Raw genomic sequence first — 22,686 nt, forward strand, 5'->3', positions numbered from 1 at the left:
CTGTTGCTGATATCTGAGAATAGGTTTATAACCCCTAATAAACTGGCAGGAGGTCTCTTTCCTGGGCTGTTTGAAAACAATCAGTGAGCAAGGGTTTACACTCTCTTGTTTTGTAGATTGGGTTTTTGAGATAGTAAAGATGCAAAGATGCTGAAGGGGGGATCTCTGGCCCCTTCTTCAGCAGAGATAAACAGAACAATTCACTAGGAGGCAACAGGAAACTTTTTGTTTTGTTTTCCCTTGATGAATGGGATTTCTGGCCCCCTCCTAGTTAATTTAAATACACTTTCAAAGTTTGTTGCTTTTAAGAGAAAAGGGACGTAGATAGTCTTGCACTGGCAATTTGAACAGTTTATATTTTTACTATGTAGACTCAGATTTGTATTGAGCATCCGCTCCTGGCTTCAATATACTTCTGCTTCTATCACAGGAAATAAAATTGCTTCCAATCTTCACAGGAGTTCAGTTATAACAATACTTCCCTACTTATTGAAAGTCCACCAAAGTTACTGTCCTTTTAAAGAGGGGGTCCGGATTAGCAAATTGGTGAAGAGGGAAGAAGGAAGGAGGGGGGGAAGCAGTCTGCTTCACACCCTGGCTGCAAACATCTGAAGACCGACTCAGAGCTCCTGGTGCTCACCTCCCTGCAAGGATGGGATGAATCTCACTGTGTCAGCGCCCTGCAAGGATGATTGTAGAGCCCCCGGTACTGGCGAGCCCCACCGCCTTACCTTCTAGTAAGGATGGGTCGAATCACAAATCATTGAGCACTTTTGAATAGAGTGCTTTTGAATTTAGTGCTTACCGAAGAATGAGTTCTTTTCTGGCATGCTGGTCAAGGATGGGAGGAATCGGTGATCTCCGAGTACTTTTGAATTGAACGTTTGCTGAAGAATCTTCTTTAAAACTTCCAGTTGGAGCATTTACAATGTCTTACTCTTCTTCAGTTCTTGGCATAATGCCTCAGTTCTTGACATAATGCCAAGTAAGTTATGCCACTGTAACCTGGAATTTCATTGCAGTGAAAGCAAATATGATTCTATTCCATATAAGCTTGCTTTGAGTCTCTTCGCCAACCCCAAATCTGATGTCGACTTATTAAATGGGCCAGGCTGCCCCAGACTCATACTTTATGGCTGCTCTGAAAAAAAAATCTAGCAAATTTAATATTAAGAAACTCAAAACAAATGCTACCCTTAAAATTAAAGACTTGTAGCAGCTGTTCTAATGGATAAATGAAACAGGAGGTGTCTGTGTCAACCAAGATTTTAGACAATTAGGTAAATTGTGGATTTTTGCAAATGTATGCTAACACAATCTGTTCCACCAGTAATATTCAACTACCAACATTTCTTTTGTAAATAACAATGCTGTTTCTGTGACTTACTGTACCAATCCATAACTAGGCTAGTTATACAGTGGTTTTCTATTACAAATTAGGATTTGTCTCAGAATTTGTTCCCACTGAATTTTCCACCATGAGTGTATCATCTATCTGGAAGGGCAGCAATTCCATCTCAATTACACTCAGGTAACATTATGTACACTTGTGGGCATCCAGTGAGAAAAATGGATAATATACACATATCAAAGCAATAGCAATGGCATTTAGGTTTATATATTGTCCCATAGCACTAGTCTTTACAGTACTCTCTGTGCAGTTTACAATGTCGAGGAATTATTTGCATATTGCCCTCAACAATCTGGGTCCTCATTTTAATGACTTAGGAATGATGGAAGGCTGAGTCAATCTTGAGCCCCATCAGGATCAAACTCCAGGCTGTGGGCAGAGTTTTCTTGCAATACTACAATTTAACCACTGCACCACTACGCTCTTGTTGGAAGCTCTTCTTGCTATAGCCTTTTCTAGAACAAAATTATGTAAACCTGGGCTTTCCAATGTCTATGCAGATTATAAATGGTAGGAGGACATTTTCTTAGGGAAAATTATCTATTGTTAGATTTTAGAAAAGAATTGATAGTATTTTAATAAGAACTCCTGGGAAGGGTATTCATCACAGCAATTAGTACTACTGAGCAGAGCATTCTTATGCTGAAGCAAGAGATGAGAGAACAAATAACAATAGGATAGGATAGGATAGGATAGGATAGGATAGGATAGGATAGGATAGGATAGAATAGAATAGAATAGAATAGAATAGAATAGAATAGAATAGAATAGAATAGAATAGAATAGAATAGTCTGGAGTAGAGTAGACTACGGTAAGGTAGGGTAAGGTAGAGTAAAGTAGAGTAGAGTAGAATAGAGTAGAATAGAGTAGAGTAGAAAGTTGGAAGAGACCTTGGAAGTCTTCAAGTTCAACCCCTTGCTTAGGCAAGAAACCCTAACCCTAACCCTATACCATTTCAGACAAATGGTTGTCCAATCTCTTCCTAAAAACTTCCAGTGTTGGAACAGTCACAAATTCTGGGAGGCAAGTTGTTCCACTGATTAATTGTTCTAACTGTAAGGAAATTTCCTCTTAGTTCTAGGTTGCTTCTCTCCTTGATTAGTTTCCATCCATTGCTTCTTATCCTGCCTTTAGGTGCTTTGGAAAATAGCTTGACTCTCTCTTCCTTGTGGCAATCCCTGAGATATTGGAACACTGCTGTCATGTCACCCCTAGTCCTTCTTTTCATTAAACTAGACATACCCAATACCAGCAACCATTCTTTATATGTTTTAGCCTCTAGTACCCTAATAATCTTTGCTGCTCTTCCAGGGGTGGGATTCAACTGGTGTGATAACCGGTTCAGTGAGCATGTGCAGTGTTTGAAAATCATCTTCTCCTGAAAGCCCTGGGTATAACACAGGGCATGCGCAGCAATCAGCTGTGCCGTGCAAAGCAACTGAGGTTGAAAAAGCAGGAAATAAAGGGCAGCCTAGAGCCCAGGTGGGCGAATGGGCCAAACAGAAGAACAGTAGATTGTCGGAGCAAACCAGTTCCCTGTCAGCTAATCTTCAGAGCTACCGGATCAGGAGAACTGGGCTGAACCGATAGAATCCCACCTCTGTGCTCTTCTCTGTACTCCTTCCAGAGTATCAACACCTTTTCTGCATCGTGGTGACCAAAACTGGATACAGTATTCCAAGTGTGATTTTATCAATGCTTATAAAGTGGCATTAATACTTCATGTGATCTTCATTCTATCTTTCTATTAATGCAGCCCAGGACTGTGTTAGCCTTTTTGGCAGGTACAGCGTACTGCTGGCTCATATTTAACCATAAATAGTTCCCACAGTTGTTGGAAGTTCCCTGTGAGGGAGGTGCAAGTTTATGAAGCAGAGCTCTTCTCTTCAGTGAATGTCTTTCCAAGAGCTTCATTAGGAAACACAACTGATAGCCTGCCATGTGATTACTTCCTAGCTCAAATGTGTACATAAATAAAGACTTTGAGGCTAGGGAGTAAAAGGTATTTTTGAGATCAGATCTCTCTTTGGTGTGGGAAATCCAAATAATCCTAAACTCCTTGTGGTCCCTCCTAGGAATTATAGCTTAGTCATCTAATCACCTAATAAATCACCTTGTTACTTCATTATCTCTTGGAGAGGAAGCACATCTGTCCGGGAGAGCATATGATTTATAGTCAGACTTGAGCCTTCAATTCAGCCCTTTAGTATCAATAGTTTCAAGTTTTAATTGGTAGGAAATATTACTGCCTGGCTGCTACCAGTCAATGCCAGTTCTCAACTAGGTGAACAAATTATGTAAGGTAGTGGTGAACAATTTCTTGCCATTATTGATTGTCATGCTAAAAGTATTAGTGAAGCTTGAAAACAGTACTAAAATCTAAGAAGAATTGTGCATTTAAGATCTATGCCTAACATGATATTATTTGCAAAAATAATTTATTTTCCTCTCTACAGCATTGGTGTTGTATGTCTGCAGTAGATTAGCACAGAATGCAAAAGGAAGAGAGAAACCCTTGGAATGTGCTCTAAATTAAGAGTGAATGTGACAGAATCCAGAGCCCACTTAATAATCATGTAAATATGTTTTACATTTTCTCCAAATGTTTTAGATTTTAGCTACATTTGGAAAGAGCTCTAACTATTGGAAGAATATAGTGCTGAATTTTCAAAAATGACAATTCCAACTTACATTGCTTTAAATAAATATATACAACTCACAGAATAATACACACTAAAACAAATGCTTACCTTGGCAATGCATATAAAGGAAAGCTTGACCCACTATCTGCATCACACAAAACTAAATATCTGAAGTCTTCAAAGCCCTACTTGCAACCTGAAACTTTATTTAATCAGGAGTGGGCTACATAAGCACCCATTGTAATCAGATAGGTTTTGCATTAACCTGAAGGAGGCTGACTGAATGCATATTAATGTAATAGAAGAAATAGTTATTGCGCTGTATTTTCAATGATGGTAATTATGATCCAACTGTTATACTTAGCTTTCTGTAACAGTGTACAACATTGTATTTACAAATTCAATGCTATCAAAATGACATTAAAATTTATTACTAATAATTATACATCAACATATCTTTCCACTAAGCAGGGTCACTGATCATCCTTGTTATGATATATGGATGCAAGATATGGACTTTGCCTGAGAACAAGGGGACAAAGAACTTTGAACTCCAGTGATGGAGAAAGCTGATACATTCCTTGGACAGTGAAGATTCAATACTAGAGAAAATCAACCCTGAATGCTCATTGGAATCAAGGATCATGAAATATAAACTATCATACTCTGGACACATAGTATGGAATGAGGCATTTATAGAAAAGTTGATAATTCTGGGCAAGATAGAAAGAGAAAAAAGAAGCTACCAAAAGAACTTACGCTCCTTATTTTTACATTCTGCTTAATTATGTCTTTTCATTTTAGTACTCCATTAGGACTCTTACAAAGCAGACTTCTGTTTAAGGGGATCAAGATCCGATTCATGGCTAAAGTACCATTAGAATCACTTTTGCTGACCTTCACAAATCAAATATTTTGTCTTGCTTGATGCTAGGATGTGAATTTCTAGGAAGCATTCTAGAAATTCCAGGAGTGTAGACTGAAAAGTTGAAAAACATGTCCAAGAAGAAATTGATAATAAACCATGTTCATACTGTGGCCAAGAGAAGTACATGAAGCCACACAAAAGTCAAATTTGACTTGAAGTCTTTATCATTAACCAGAAGCTTAATGATAGTCATCAAAATTAGCGTCTAGACACGTAGATGAGCATTTATCATATGGTAACATTCTTCTTTTCTACTATATTATTGTATTTGTATCCCACCCAGAGCTATATTTTATATGATGGGTAGCTATATAAATTTGCTAAGTGAAAAAAATAAAGTAAATAAATATTTTGTATTGTGATAATTATGGTAATTCTTTTTGCAATTCCTATCATGTGTGCTTATAAATTAATATGTACATTTTATATGCTTTTGACTATTTGGAGGGCCCACTTTCAATAATGTATAATTGATTAATTCATTTTCTTTTTGATTTAGTTTGAATATAGCCTACATTTCAAAGTGGTGGCATCCAGTCACAACCCATTTGCTACGACAACAAAACTATGCATGTCAGCGGACATTGCTATGTTACCTTGACAGTATATTAAACATTGTGTGAAAGATGATTTCCTCTTTGTTGGAAAGAGAAAAGATAATCAATCATGGAGACATCCAAAATCTAACTAATCTCAAAAGCAGCTGGCAATTAGCTAGGCAGTCTGTTACTGAATCCATCCACTTCCCTCTTTGCTGATTACAAAATACTTGTTTGGTTATATTTGCACTGAGGTATGATTTATGAGGTTTAGGGCCAGATCGGAAGGAAAGGCGTGTTGATTGTTTCAGGTTCATAAAATCAGCTTGAAAAGAGAGGATAGCTATAGAATTAATCATATTAGACATGATTTTATACTGGGAGTAAACAAACACTTACTTAGGTCTATACCTCTACAACTAATGTCCAAGCCAAAGTATATGTTATGTAAAAGATCCATTACTGGATCTGCTTAATGACATTCAAGGTAAATATTTCCCTTGCCTGTTAGGAATAATACTTTGTCCATAGAAACAGAAGTTCACAATTTTTTTTACTAGTCTTTGCAGACAGCTAAAATCATGGGACAATCAATAATTTCTTTCTATGAGTTCAGGGCAGGATTCACTGTAATTAAATCATTCGAATATTTTTGCTGTCCTAAGAACAGCAAAATGCATCATGGATGCACTGAATCATAAGTAATGTTAAATGCCAGAGCTTTCCATAAATACATAATGCAGAGAGTGCAGAGATGTAACTATTCATTTGTGGTAAAGCACACTTTATTCTCCTTGTCATCTTGTAAATATTTTCTATATGTTGTTGTAGCTTGACTGGTATTTATTTTTAAGCTGCTTGTGGAAGATGACCAAAGAGAACATCTATGTTAAGGCCATTGCTTTTTGCTCATAGAATGGGGTTTAAAAAGTCAAGATGGCAGCCACAATACTGCAACTAAAGCTTTGTCCATTTGTTATGTTTTTATTAAAACATTAAAATTATATTATTTTAAAAAAAAAAGACAGAGCTTCAAACACATCCCTTTGACAATTTGTTTTAACCATACTTTGCAAACAACTTTTCTTCATCTAGAATCCTATAGAATTAGGATACCTTTTTGCTGGAACAATTATAAGTGATACAAAAGGTTCGCAATGTTTCTTAAGGTTCTTCTTCATGGTTGATTTAAAGTGCTTTCCACCAGCCCTTTAACAGGCAGAAAATTAAAGCAGCAAAAAAAATAAAAAATGCTGCCCCTAATTGGTAATTCTTATTGTGCCACAGGCAATGATGCCAGGAAATGATCTTATCTTTATTTAAAGTATACAGGGGATATTAAAGTTAGATATTAGGCTTCCATCCTCTTGCATTAGAAGCTACTAGCTGGAACTTAAATATTTACAAATCGCTCTTTTTAATATGGAATGGAGGAGGCAGTTATGATGAGGATGTGTGTTACTCAAAAACTTGCTTTGATTTTATGCAAGTGGTTCAGGAGCTTTCAAAGATAACTTAGCCTTAGCCTTAATCACCTGATATCAGCTGAAAGTTGGGCTTCCTCTAGATGTGGTTTATTGATATTATGGAAAAGCTCTAAACCATGCTTTGCCTGGTCTGTGTGGTAGAGGAATTGTCTTGGGCTACATATACAATAATGTAATATGGTTAATGTATTACAGATCACATAATAATATTAAAAGTTTATGATGTTCTGGGGCTGCATTACTAGCTGTCCAGGGCCATATGTGGCTCTTGGGCTATGGGTTGCACACTTCTGCTCTAAACCCATGTTCAAAAGAAGCTGAACATGAGTTAAGCATGATTCCAGAAGTATACTAAGCCTGCATTCAAAAGCAGGATGAATGGTAGTTGACAATTATGGGGAAATCTTGACACTATTGCTGGTCATCTGCTGTTCAGGCTGATCCGGAGATTGACATATAGATTTGTTGAGTACAAGGGAGATCCCAATTTGAAGGGGGGGAGATGTGCTTTCCCTTGGTAGGAAGTATCACTTCCTGTTTCCTGACTCTTTTGCTCTTCCTCTTTTCAGCTGGGATTAAGGTTCGTGGTAAACTCTAACCTTTCATTGCTCCTTTTAAAATGAATCAGAGGGCAACTTTGCAATCTTCCCTCAAAGTGGGACATTCATGTTTTATAAATAAACAAACAAACAAACAAACAAATAAATAACTGCAAGAAAAAGAAATCCAGAGTCCGTTTAGGACAAGAAGAGGGTACAATGCACTGCCAATCTTGTACTGGTGAACTCATAAAGATGATAGTCAGCACCTCAACAGTTCAGACTATAGAGAGAATAATAGAAGTGACAACTGCATCTTTTTAATGTATAAGAAATTATATTGCTACAAATAAATGCAAAAGAAGACTAGAATTCAAAGTCCATCCCCTTGATTTCATTTTGATCTTTTATGTTTCATGTCATCTGATCCACTGAAAATGTTAAATTAGGCAGCTAAAGAAATAACTATGAGCAATTTTCTGTACAGGCACACTTACCTGAAAAAGTAGAAGCAATGAATTTAAGGATTTAATTTATTTTACAAGATTGAGTCAATGAAAGTCAATGGTGTTTTTCAGTAACACTTGAAAATATACAGGTGAATATAAGTGGGAGATGAAACATTTCCTGTGTGAAAGTGCCATACAACACAGTAAATGCAAAGGAAAGACAGAACCAAGGAAGTTTGTAGAACCACTTTTGGTATAATTTGTTTTGGTGGTGGCATAGAATATTCAGAAAAAGCACAGTTCACAAAAATACAAATGTCCATCCTCTTTATTTCTGATCATGTTGAACAAATCTAGCAAGGATTTAAATTGTTCACTTCTAATGTTGGAATTTTCCCCCCAAACCAAAGGACTGCTCTGTAATATTCATCCCAGGAAAATGTAAAATATAGTAATTGCATTTGTCAAGCCTTTGTACAGGCTGTAACATGGCATTTCATTACAGCTTTCAATTCAGGAATTATCAAAACGAATCTTGGAAAGAAATTCCATTCAAAACAGCACATATGTGTGACTGTGTCTGTCTATACATTTCGTATATGTGATTAAGAAAGACATTTTTCTAAAAGTTGGACGCATATGAAATCCATCTAATTTTTTATCATACAGAATCAACCATGAGATAATTCCTATCTTACACAATTTAGAAGAGGAGAGAAATTTTAGACTGTAAACATCACTTTAAAGATAATGACATCACTGAGTCATCTGTAATTTAACATGATCTACTTTGGTTTAGTTTTGGAGTGTGTGCCAGATGCTTCACAGTAAAGCTGATTTGGGGGGAAGGCTCTAGAATCGCTCAGAAGCATAGCATTATGCAAACATCTTAGGTGGTATTTCAGGCATGTACCATCATCATAGTCTGCGGATCTTTTTAAAAGGTTGCTTTGATTCAAATTAGCTTAATTTCATTGAAGTTAATGATCCCATCTTAACAACGGATATGTGGAAAGTCCCAGCCATTTATAAAAAGAAAGAAGAAGAAAACCTGAGGTTGATTCCCATCCTTCCAGCAAACAGGCTATTGGCATAGTCAAATGCAATTGCAGCAGAATATAATTAAGCTCAATCCTCATCTTATTCCTAACCTCTTCTGAGTTTGATTCAGAAATCTTTGCATTCCTAAACTTTGTTTGTGACACATCAGATGACAGCACCCCTGGTTCTATTGCTAAGGGCCTGCTCATGATACTGTGCAAATGTATTATACCTTGCAATCTTGGTTGAGAACCTTTTAAAAATCTCTGTAGCGCCAAAATTTCTGAAAGAGAGAGAAAGCAAGAACAGAGAATGCTGAAGACTTTTTGTAACAATATAAAGATTGATCAAATGGCCTGGTTTATAAGGTACAGAACAACTAACAAGAGTCATGCCAAGAAACCTCACTTAGCTTTAGGGTTAGGTCTCCATGAATTCGGAGAGCAAAATGGCAATCACCAACAGATTCGTAACACATCAATATGCTTAGGAAGGTGTTGACTTTTTGAGCTCACCCTATCTTCTTTTCCTGGCAAAATACATGGGGAAATCCCATCAGGGGATAAACCCACAGGGTTACAGTGAAGTCTCCATTAATTCAGAGAGTAGAATTGACATTGCCAATGGATACATTGCAAATTGTTATACTTAGGAGGTTGCATACTTTTTTGGTCCATCCTACATTTCCTGGTAAAATACATGGGATATTATGGTTAAGGTTAGGTCTCCATGAATTGAACAGCAAAATGGACATTAGCAACCAATTTGTAGTACATTGGTCTGTGTAGGGTGGTGCTGACTGTTTGTGACTGCCTTTTCTATGTTTCCTGGTAAAATAAATGGGAATTTGTCCTTTGGGGGGGCAAATCCTCCTATGATTGGATGTAGGTCTCCATGAATTTTGAGAGCAAAATTGACATCTCCAACAGAGTTATAATCTATGATTAAGAGCACGCTGCCTTTTCTAGTCCACCTTATCTATGTTTCCTAGTAAAATAGATGAGGAAATCCCATAGGGGAGCAAATGTGTTAGGTCTCCATGAATTTGAATGGACATTGCCAATGGATTCATAGCATGCGTAGAGTGGTGCTGAGTTTTCTAGGTCACCTTTTCTATGTTTACTGATAAAATAAATGAAAAAAAATCCCTTTGCAAGGTAAATCCACTTAGTTTTGGGGTTAAGTCTCCTTGGAATTCAGAGAGGAAAATAGTTTGATTAGTGTTGACTTTCCAAGCCTGCTTAGTCTTTATTTTTTAGTACAATACTTTCGAAATGACCCTTGGTGCCCAAGATTATTCAACATTTTCTTAAACTATTTAGAAGCTGAACTGATGAAATTTGCAGACAACACCAATCTATTCATAATAGTCAATACTTTAGAAGATAGTTCAAGAAAATCTTGACAGGCTCGAACACCTGTCCCTATCCATCAAAATGTGATATGCAGTGAGAAAAGTAACGTCCTACATGTAGTTCACAAAAACCAAATGATCAGATACAGAATAAGTGGTAGCTGGTGGAATACTAGGAACTATGAGAGCAGTCTGTGTGTCCTGTATGACCACCAATTAAGTATGGGCCCGCAGTGTGCTGCAGCTGCAAAAAAAAAAAAAAAAGCTAATGCATAAACAGAGGAATAGATTAAATATCTTGTAAAGTGATAGTACCTCTTTCTACTGCAGTGATGAAACCACATTTGGAATATTGCATCCTGTCATGTCCCTGACGGAATCTGATTTGGAGGGAGAAGATGAACAGTTGACAGGGAGGGAGTGTGTGTGAGTGTGGCTCCGTTGACTGGGGAAGAAACTGGGGAAGAGCACAGTCCAGCTGGGCAAAGAAGGGGAGAGATAGAGCAAGGGAGAGGGAATTCAGAGGAAGACCCAGGCCCACTCCCTCTTCATCCTAGGACACGCAGGGAGGAACGGAGAAGGGAGCAATGTGAGTTGCGCGGCTTAAGGGGGAGGAAAGGGCTCTGATTCCCTTCATTAGCTGCAGCTGGGAACACAGTGTTTAAAAAGGGAAACTGTACACAGCAAGTTGTTGGGAGCAAATCATGAATTTATCTGGTATCGTCATGGCTTATTTGTGTTCCTGGCATCTTCCCAACTGTGTGAGTGTTGCCATGCTTTCAAGTCTGAAAGTCTTTCTCCTGCCCTGTCAAGTTAATTACTCCAACTTTGTTTGGATTTTTAGTTATAGTCTGTATGTTCCTTGCTTTGGACTGAATTTTCTATAGTTAAAGGCTGTTCCTGGGAGAGTTTTTCTCCAGCTGAAGGTAGCCTGGACATTGGGGACAAAGTTGGAGATAATAAAGGGACTCTTCTTGCTTATTTGACTGTGTTGCCTTTGTGCCACACCCCGGGTCATCACACATCCAATCTTGGGCATCTCAATACAAAAAAAAATCTGTTAAGGCCCTAGAAAAAGTGCAGAGAAGAACAACAAAGATGATGATTGGTTTGTAAGCTAAACCATATGATGAATGTTTGAGGCAGTGGTGGAATAGGCAGTGGTGGGATTCAGCTGGTTTGCACTGAATAACACAACCACCCCCGGCTATCAAAGTGGATCCTGGCATATGGTCTAATGCTTGAGCATAAGGTTGGACTACAAGACTACCAATGTCCCTTCCAATCTTAGTATTCTATTTTCTAAAAATCTTGTGTTTATTTACACCGTGGTTAGTTTGTAGAATGTATTTTATTAATACATATTCCCCTTTCGGTATAATTTTAAATTTTTTGATGAGCAATGAACAAATGAAATTACAGAAGCCGGCATCCCAGTTGGGACTGCGGCAAGAGGCAGTAATTCAAAGAGTTAAAGATACACACACACACACACACACACACACACACACACACATACACACATGACTTTGGACTAGGCACCTGCAGTGCAGCTTTGTTAGTATGATCATTGAACATTTATATTTAGGTTTTGTGGCATCTATTCCTAGATATTTAGGGAACCATCAAATCATTACAGGTTAAGAGTAAATATATGAAACTCTGCTTCATTGAATTGTGACTCAAATAAAAATATTATATACTTTTAAAGTACATACAATTTATTTTATTATTTAATTTATAGCCTACTTTTCTATTTATTTGAACAATCAAGTTGGCTTCTGACAATCAGAAGAAAGTCAAATATATATTTATATTAACAAGAAAAAATAAATAAAGACAACTAACCTCTCAATTATTGTGAGAATGGAAGCCAAACAGATCTTCTTAGAAAGCACATTTTATAGCCTGAGAGCAAGACCAGAGAATCTGAGATCCTGGCAACAGAGACAGGCTTCTGCTGTTCTAACCAACTGAGCATATTCATGGCTGGTAATTGGTTCCATAGATATTCAGGTCTTAAGCCATTTAGAACTTTAAAAATCAAAGTGTGCTTGATAGGCAATTAGACAAACTGTATGTATAAATGTCAAGTAGTAAGATGGTAATTGGGATTTTGATAATTATTACTCACAGTTGCAACACTGGTCATGCTAGGACTGGAAATAAATAAAATAAAACACTGTGGAACATTATTGGCCAATGACCTACAGGAGTTGTTCAACACTAACTCCCTATCATCACATTCTAAGCAAGTCTCATCAGGAAGAACCAGAATAAATGCAAAGCACCAGCCACACCACACAGCCCAGAAAAAATACCAGAGCCAATGCTGCTGAGCACACCTATTTTCCGAAGTAGGAGATCTACCAATGTGAACAAAGCAGTATCAGTACCATATTATTATTATTATTGCAATATTTATTCCAGCACTAAGAGCAACTAATTCAAACTTCAAATTCCCAAGAAGTATTTGCAAAATGGGCAAAAAGATCTTTTTGACAAATAAACTATCCATATATGTTGGACTAGAGTAATGGGATCCAACATGTCTTGAATTAAATTGCCTCCTAATCTCAGAGGGCCTCCACAAAACAGAACCATGCCATCAAAAACTTTACACCAAATTTAATGGCAAAGGCCCAGACTCCAAAGATCTCCTGGTCCATAATTCCCCCACAGAAAGTTCTCCTTTTTCATAACCAGTGTCAACACATATTTGAGTACAGAATCTTGAAAATGCACATATATGGTTTATTTTCCTGCTGTTGATCACATTATATATTTTTCTTTCTCCTCTTGTGCATAATAGCATTTGGACCATTATAGCGCTTCCATTTTATTTATAACCACACTTTTCCATCTGAACTAAATCATTCAAATAGTCCTTCTCATTTAGCTATCATTATTCTGACAAGGAGTATGGGTTCCCTCCATACCAAATTTCAAATTCCTTTTTGACTGCTTACCGCATGTATGTCACCAGCACACTGGTGTACGGCCCTGGTTTCTGGTCTGTTTGCTTTTTCTGCTAACATGCTTTTTCTCAATACAACCAAGTAAATTAGAAAAAAAGCAATGTCATTGCAAAAAAATATAATTATCTTTAATCATGTTGCAATAGTTAGGCTATTATTAGCTTCTACTGGAAGATTCGGCACAAGGTTGCCATTGGGATTGGCACTTTTCTTATCCATCCTTAAAATTACTCCTCATTAATTTTGAACAGTCATTCAAATAGACAGGTACAATACTCTTCATGGGAAGAAATTATAGGGTTGTTTTTTTTTAGATTATTTGAAGAAATTGAAGAAAAAGAGAGAGACAGGTGGGAGGGAAAGTTTAAGTTGAAAAACTGAACACCAATTGTTACACATATCCCAGATGTTGAAAACTCTACACTTAACATTTTTAGCAGACAAAGACCACAACAGGTGAACCTTGCCAAAAATAAGGATGGAGCTAAGACTTTCTGGGGGGAGAGTTCTTTTCCATATTTGGGAAGACAATTGGAGCTTGCATTTATTGTTAAATTATGTAAAGAGTTCGGGTGTACTAAACTTCTCAAAAATTAGTGGAACCAGTTTTAGTAATTGTGATCTGAGGAACTTCTATGACTTGGTAGAGAGAAGGGTTCTGGATACTTTCCAGGCTGACCATCACTGAATTTTGAATATGGCTTTCCAGTTTAGGTTTATTCTTGGATCAAGCCTGAACTTAAAGGTGGTGTATTTGCTTAACCAAAAGTAATTCACTGATAGAGCTCATTCAAGATGCCTTCAGATTTAGCTTACTTTAAGAGATTGATTCTGTTTTGCACTTTTATCTTTTCTAGCACTCTATATTCCATCTGCTTGCTTATGTGGGAACAACAAGTGAGGTTTCCCTTTCCAGTTTCCCAGTAGAGAATTGAAGGAAAGAAGATATTTTGCTCACTCACAGTTATTTTTAAGGTTCTTTCTTAACTCTACTTCCATTATGGGGGAAAAACAAAATACAACAACTTGTAAAAGCAAAGAAATCCTGCTCTGGAATCATTCTTCTTCTCATACTGTTCCATTCTTCTTCTCATACTGTTCCTTGAGATTGGCATGGCATCATTAGGAATAACATGTTCCTCAATAGGCCAGTATTTGTTTTTTATGCAAAGAATGTTTTCTATTGAATTCATACTAGATGTTATTGGGCATTTCATAAAACCAAACAGATTTTTAAACTGTAATCAGCAATTTATATTAATTATATCAATTTATGTATTATCTAAAGATTTTATTTATTTATTTATTTATTATTTGTCAATTGCTTACAAGATAATAGGTATAAGTAAAAACATAGTTATGAATACATGGATACATATAAGAAAAATTAAAAAAACATATAAAAGAAACAATAGGACAGGGACGGTAGGCACATTGGTGAATGATAAATCACAAGCAGGTTACAGACTATTCCTATTGGAAAATAGAAAATATTTAAAAAGATCTATATGAGCTGCCATATCAGTAAAGACTGTACTTACTACCTATTTTCTAAGAACTATACATGGCATGATCAGAAATGTTAATTTTTAGCTAAGGTGAAGAAATGTAGCCAACGTCAAACTACATCTGGATAATATCATTAAACTGTTTAAGATGCCATTATGTGTGCTCTGAGCTTTATCTCTTTGCTATAGTTATAGATTTCACTGGCTAATTTCTAGAATTTAACGTAATCTTATCCCATCTTATTCAGAAGCCACATGAAATGACACCAAGGGACATATCTTTGAGAAGGGAAGCTCTGTATACTGATGTCATCTATTTCCTCCAAAATAATTCCAAAATAGTTCCTTCAAAACGTTGAGATTCCCAATATATTCCCATTTACTGAGCCACTGGGGGAAAATATTTAACACAGAATGCAATAAAAAGATGGAAGTGGATTCTGTCCCCCCAGGCCTTTCTACGTCTTTAAAAAAAAAAAAAATCTGTGTTCATCTTCTGCTGACAGAAATCCTGGGTTGGGAAATGGATGCAAGTTATATTTCATTCTCTATGTTTACATTTGCAGATTAAAAAAAAAACTGCTATGTGGAGATGAGGAAACCTGTGAGGCATTGAACTTGCTAACCGATACTTTAATAGCATTGACCAAAAAAAGTCTGGCTAATCCATGTTCTGCTATGTTGGTTGATAATTTTGAGGATTGAAGTCCAAAAAGTCCAAAAGTCATCAGTCTGGAGGACATTGGACTACAATCCTGAGCCATTCATGCTCTGAAATCTACTTGTGGTTGAAGTCTGCACATGGGCTCTTGTGGCATATTAATTAACTAGGGGTTTTATTTTTTTATTTTTATTTATATCTACCTTTATTAGTTTTACAAATAAGTCAAAGCAGCAAATGTTTCCAATACACCTTCCATCTCCTATATTTACCACAACAACAACTCTGAGAGGTGAGTTAGACTGAGAGTGAGTGATTGACCCAAAGACACCCAGCCGACTTTCATGGCTATGGTAGAATTTGAACACACAATCTCCCACTTTCTAGCCTGCTGTCTTAACCACTAGGCCAAGCTGGTTCTTTTTCTTAAGTTTTAAGTTAGGTTTTCCTTAAGTTTCTTTACCTGTTGAACAGGACACCTTAGAAATTAACATAGAATTAACCTCTTGTGTTTCTATTTAAAAAGTAAAGTATTCATGTGTCCTTGCACTTTCTATCAAAATGAAAATGTTACATATGTGGATGTGAGTACATACAGAGATGCCAGAAGTAACTTTCAAATGCTAGCATTGAAAGGGCATTGGATGATATATCTTGGCCCATCTCTTTGCTTTCAGTTCAACTCACAACAATCTCCTCTTTCATACAACATAACATAAAACAAGTCAACTAATTTCCTCTATCATCTGTAGGAGGGAGTGCCAAATAGCTTGTACTCTTAAGTGCACATCTGTTTGCCCGCTAAAATTACTTGACACAGGCATTCTCCAGACATAGATATCTGTGTTATGGAACTGCAGCCATGTAGGCCTGGAGGTGGAACTGCAAAGAGAGCTCTTGATCAACCTGAGCAGCCTCCTACTTTGTAACATGACCTTCTCTACAGAGAGTGGTGAATTGTCCAGGAGGAAAAGGAGAAAAATAACATCTACCCAGTTCTAATATTGCAAAGTATTATGTGGCAGAAAATAGCAGGTTAGTCAATCTAGCCTAGCAGAAAATATCCCTCTGCATTCTAGTGTTGTGGCCAATTAAACTCGATCTTCTACCAGTTATTTCACTACAAAATGATCAAAGATTTGATTTTTCAGTTATGATTACTTCATGATTATTTAAAATGTAACACTCCTGGATAGAGCGCTTATGGGGTAGGCAATAAAAATAATTACTTTGTGTACTTTCCCTGTACAGTTTCTCACCTGTGTTTTCCTCTGGCTAAGTCAACCGCAGAGAGAAGGCAGAAATGAACCACTAACAAAATGGCTACGGGTTTTTCCCTCTCCTTTTTGGGGTTGCAATGAATTGAAAAGGCTGCCTTCTCAGACTGATTCTTTTTGAAAACCACTCATATAGCACTGGGCCTGTGTTTATTTTTCCCTCCAATAAAGGCCGCCGGATTTTAATTGTTGATCTACTATATTAAATTGTGTTTGTGCAGCTGTCAGCAGAAATGTACAAAACTCTGTTTGGATATTTGCTCAAAAATATTCAATGCCTCCCCCAAATGATCTTTTATTCGCACAATGAGCCTCTATCTGTTAATAGTCAGACCAAGAAATGTTCTTATTAACATGTATTTATCTATGCTGCTGTGTATTCTAAGGTTGAATTGTGTCCATTGGCAGAATTGGCTCTATGAAATGTAATGCAGTATTTGTTCTGTAGACTATTGAAGGCTTTTCCATCTTCAAAAGGAAGATTATGTTGTACTTAGTCCTACAATTAAGTTTTCATTAAGATGTTTTTTAGAGTTAAATGTCTCCCCTTCCTCCCTCTCTTCCTTAATTATTCCTCTTGAAAATCAGGTCATGAGAAAACAAGAGCATTTTCTAGAATAGGGATAGAACTATTAGATCACAAACCTAAGTTTATCTTTCTTGTCTTCAGGGCTCTGAGTAAGGCCCTTTTCTGTCAGGCACCCTCGGAGAGTGAGACTGACAGCAACTAAATTTAATAGATGGATAGATGGATGGGTGGATGGGATGGGATGGGATGGGATGAGATGGGATGGGATGGGATGGGATAGGATAGGATAGGATAATTGTGCCTCACATCCTCTTTTCCCCTTAAAGATATCTATTGAATACCATTCCTTTCAACAAGCTTCCAAAGAGTAAAACAAAGTTGATGTCATATTCCAATGACCCCTTTTGACATGTCCACCAGGAACCAGAAGAGACTTCTGTACATGTGCAATGCACATGCCAAAGTGCCTTCTGGTATTTCCAGTGAGCTACTGGATGTGACAGATCTGAGATCAGCCTTGACAAAAACAGCACAACAGTTGTACTTTAAGAAGGTAAATAGCATTGACTCTAGTGCTTCATAAACCTAATTGATAAGATTATAATAGACTGAGCCCTATATTTAACAGCTTCCATGGTTTCCTTACAAGTCAAGATTTTTTCCATTTATTCAAGCTTCAAAGAGTGCAGTTCAGTTCTATGTTGTATATTTTAAAGGAGGGATATTATATGACATAGAGAATGGGGGGATTTTTGTTCAGATCACTTCTGGTTGCAAACAGCCCTTGCCTTCTGCTTCTCTCCTCCAAGTTGTCAGACTCCATGAAATTGTACGCATGGCCAAAAGAGAGGTAGGGTCATAAACATTATTCAGAGAATCACACTATCTGACAAGATAACACAAGTCTGTGCCCTGCACCATGTGAACACACAACACAGAATATGCTGCTGAGATATTTCTCCTACTCTCCTATGAAGGAAAGGTGAACAGCAGCACTCCTTTAGCAGATGTGTGCTTTATGAAACATTAGCACCATCTGCTGGCACACAAAATAGGTTGTCATGTATAGCGACAATAAAAGGAAAAGAAATTAAGAGATAAGACTTCAATATTTTGTCAGGAAAGAATGAAAGAAAGAAAGAAATTCTCAGTCAGCTTGCTTTAAAGGTGAATCAGTCCTCCTGAACATTTTCGAAATTCTTGATTCTCTCCCAATTTAATCCAACACGTTTGGGGACATTTTTACTTTATATCATATCTAAAACTCAGAAAAATCCCTGGATCTGTGTGTTTTCCCTGAATACAATGAGCAATAAAGCCTCTGCTATGAGCATGATAAAATGCTGGTACTTTCTGTGTTGATGGCTTAAAAGTATGCCCTCCAGGCAGCAATAGCAATAGAACTTATATACAGCTTCACAGTGCTTTACATTTCTCTCTAAGCAGTTTATGGAGTCAGCCTATTGTCCCCATCCATCTGTGTCCTCATTTTACCCACCTTGGAAGGATGGAAGGCTGAGTCAACCTTGAACCTGATGAGAATTGAATTGCTGAATTGCTGCAATCTAACCACTGTGCCACCACGTAAAGAGAAAACACAGGGAAAGGTTAGGTTTGTATTTTACATTCCTTGTTTAAAAACTCTAAACCAATCAGAATGAAGACTCCTCAACAATGTTCCAGCAACGCTTCTGAACAATCTTGACAAACTGTTTTAATGGAGAAAACACATTTTTGTTGCAGCAGGTTACCGGGTGCCTAAATTTTGATCATGTGAGCCGCAGTTGGCACAGTGATTAGAGTGCAGTACTGCAGGCTACTTCTGCTGACTGCCGGCTGCTTGCAATTTGACAGTTCGAATCTCACCAGGCTCAAGGTTGACTCAGCCTTCCATCCTTCCGTGGGCAGAAAAATGAGGATCCAGATTATTGGGGGCAATAGGATGACTCTGTAAACCACTTAGAGGGGGCTGTAAAGCACTGTGAAGTGGTATATAAGTCTAAGTGCTATTGCTTTTGCTATGTGATCATGGGGACACTGCAACTGGAAAGCATGGGGATCACTTGTTAGTCAGGTTTTTAACACTGTTGTTAACAGCTGTTAAATGATCATAAGTCAAGGACCACCTGCACAGACAGAGTTAAAATATTAGGAAAGAAACGGGGAAAGCTAAAAGAAATCTCCCTCTCTGTTTCTTTCAATGGGTCCTGGTGGACATCAGTCTCAACCCTCTGCTTATTACAGTTCTGCCAGCAATATTAAACTAACAGCCAACACAGAAAAATAAATAAGCACAGTGCTGCAAAATCACTCCAAAGCAGGCTTTAAATATGTTTTAGGTCTCCTTGCAGTGTAAATAAAAGGTATCACAGGGGATGAGTATGAAATCTTATGCCTATTTGAAGCCAAGTGCTGACGTGTCCATCCATCCCAAAAGTTTTCAAAGTCTGCAGTCCAATTGTCCCTTATTATGTTGTAAGACTCTCTGAACCAAATGGGATGTATTTTTCATGAAGAACTATATGTGGAATTGTGGCATTAGAGAATCAGTTTCAGTTCTACTCTAGTTTTGATGACAGGAGGTTCATTGAAGTATGAATATGAGAACATTTTAATCTTCTCTTAGCACCAGGAACAGAAATACTATTAAGAGGATTGAGATTTCCAATCTCTGGAGCTGACAAGAACAAGACATATTATAGAGCTGTCAACACCAGACTGCATCCCTTAAGGACCCCAACTGGCCTTTTCCTCAGATACATTTTTGCTGCACTTAAGGATAAACACTTCTAAAATTAATTTTTAAAAGCATGCGTTGTTTTCTGAAGCTTTCCATTTCTTTCGTCCAAAGACATCTTGTGATATTTTGATGATTGAGGCAGAATGCCAGATCTTGTCTCCTTTGTATATTTTCCAACAAGAATGATCTCCGGTTTCTGGCAGAAATCATCTTCCACCTCACCTGAGGGCAACCATGTCTAGGTGAGAAGACAAAAGCAGGTGATATTATCCACACTTCTGTATTCCACAGAAAAACAAAGACAAGGCCACAGGAGAACTATGACTACTTTCCCCAAACATCTACAGAAAATGTCCCTGGAGAAGCTGCCTCACATTATCTCAGAGCAGAGCTGCCTTGTGATGCAATGTTATCTTTATTTTTTCTAATAAGTGTGGAATTGGAGCAATGAACTGAAACATATGACAAAATAAATGAGTACAGTGCCTCATACACAAGTTGGAAACAGGCAACAGGATAATGAAGAATTCATAATGTGTTTATTCCCAGACATGTGTAAAACATGCTATGTAGGAACAGTCCAGCTCTGGAACACCCCATTCATCCCAATCCTATGGGAAACTGGGATCAACTTTGGCATTAGACCCAATGCTTTGGAAATCAAAAGTTTAAATGAAAAGGTTTTCAAATGTTTTCTTGCGGCAAAATAGACCAGTATGGATGATATTATCAAACGGAAAGGGGTAGAATCATCACTATGGGATGTCTTTTTTTTCTTTCCTTTCCTTTGCTGTACTTATATCTCAAAGTGAGTTGGGATTTTTAAAAGATTTGGATAGTTTGAAAGAACCTCTGCCCTTAGTCTAATTCTTTAATCAAGAAAACAGGACAGTCTCCCTGTGACGTAAACCATCAAAAAAGTGATATCAAGTGTTTATTTTCCTTAATCCAAGAACTTTAAATAATGAGTCATTAAAGTTGATTTCTGTATTATGTTAGATGATATAAGCTAAAGAGCCACTCTTTTTTTGGAAAATGAAGTCATAAAACAATGAAAACATAGAACACAGACCTTCATTTTATGAAACTACATACCAATGTTCATACAATGTTCTTTACTTCTGGTGAACTTAGGGAAAAAAATATTCTAAGCCATTTCCAAGCCAAAGAAATAGCTGTTCGTTTATTTTCTTTGGCCCAATTATACAATAAAATCATTTCAAGGCACAAAGTATCCATATCAAGAAGAAACTGAGACTTGCTCTTTAATTTTAGCATTTTAAGCAATTTGCAATTCACAGAGAGTTCATCTGCACATCATTCTTTCAAGGTAGAATCAAAAATTGATTTAATTACCTGAATTTTAAGCACCGAGGCATACAATCATCTCTGCCCAGCCATTCAGGGAATCAGGTAAGCACAGCATCCTACAGAAATATGATGTGAGTGAAATAGATCTCTAATTTTATTGAAAACATTTAAAATACATTTTGTCCAAACTTCCAGAGAGATATTTTGCTTAAGCAGCATCGTTCAGTATTGCTTTCATTAGCAGTTTGGTGTTTGTTTGTTTTTCATATATGCCATTAAAGGTCGTTTGAGTATGCATATTCATGAGAAAGGCAAATCTTATGGATTGAATCATAGTTCTAACTAAATCTGAATCTTTTCCCCATAAAGATTCTAGTCCTTTTGTTTGTTTGCGTGCTTATTAAAATTTCTACATCCCTCCCATTTGTTAGGCTCTAAACAGTGTACAATAATCAGAAAAAGCAATCAAAACATCGAAGTATTAACTATGTAAACTCAAGAAAAACAATAGCAATATTACCCATAAGATCAAACCTTAGAGTTTCTCAAATGCTGTCAGACAGCCATGTTTTATATCTCTGGGAGAACCCAGCAGAGAACTGATAATTTAGACATTCCATAAAAGAGAGGCACCACTAAGAAGGCTCAGTTGCAAAATATACAAAGTATGTCATATCTGCTGGATTCTTCATTTTCAATAAATAAAGGAAGAGAAACTATTGCCTGGAAAAGTCCAATGGTGGCATTCAGATGTACTGTAGCACCTATGAGGTGGAGAGGTCAAAATAATCAAGATAGCAAATGCAATTATGTGACTGATGCCCCACACCTTTTATAACAATAGCAGATTTATATGCTACTTCAGGGGTCTTCAAACTTGGCAAGTTTAAGACATGTGGACTTCAACTCCCAGAATTCCACCTCCAGTCATGTTAGCTCAGGAATTCTGGGAGTTGAAGTCCACAAGTCTTAAACTTGCCAAGTTTGAAGACCCTTGTGCTACTTCATAGTGCTTTATAGCCCTCTCTAAGCAATTTACAGAGCAATTGCCCCCAACAATCTGGCTCTTCATTTTACTGAACTCAGAAGGATGGAAGGTTGAGTCAACCTTGTGCCAGTCAGGACTGAACTCCTGGCAGTGAGCAGAGTCAATCTGCGTTCTAACTACTGCACCCACCACCGTCTATGTATCATGCAGGGACAGGGCTTCCATCTTGCAGATACAGTTGCCATCTTGATTTTTTTTAAGTTTTGTGCTTTTGTGCTCCTTCCTTTTTCCTTTCTCTCCCTC

At 37.2% G+C, this 22,686-nt stretch overlaps 1 long non-coding RNA gene across 1 annotated transcript; it reads right to left on the reverse strand.

Moving 5' to 3' along the window:
• Window positions 1-19,911: 19,911 nt before the first annotated feature.
• Window positions 19,912-22,154, reverse strand: LOC113411002 (uncharacterized). Its single transcript, XR_003370721.2, has 2 exons — window positions 21,441-22,154; window positions 19,912-20,322 (listed from the first exon to the last, which is right to left on the reverse strand). It is a non-coding gene; the product is annotated as an uncharacterized LOC113411002 (long non-coding RNA).
• Between the last annotated feature and the right edge of the window lie 532 nt (window positions 22,155-22,686).

This window comes from Notechis scutatus, chromosome 3 (assembly GCF_049901735.1).
Source record: "Notechis scutatus isolate UNSWTSFEM ecotype Mainland chromosome 3, rNotScu1.2, whole genome shotgun sequence".
Taxonomy (NCBI): domain Eukaryota; kingdom Metazoa; phylum Chordata; class Lepidosauria; order Squamata; family Elapidae; genus Notechis; species Notechis scutatus.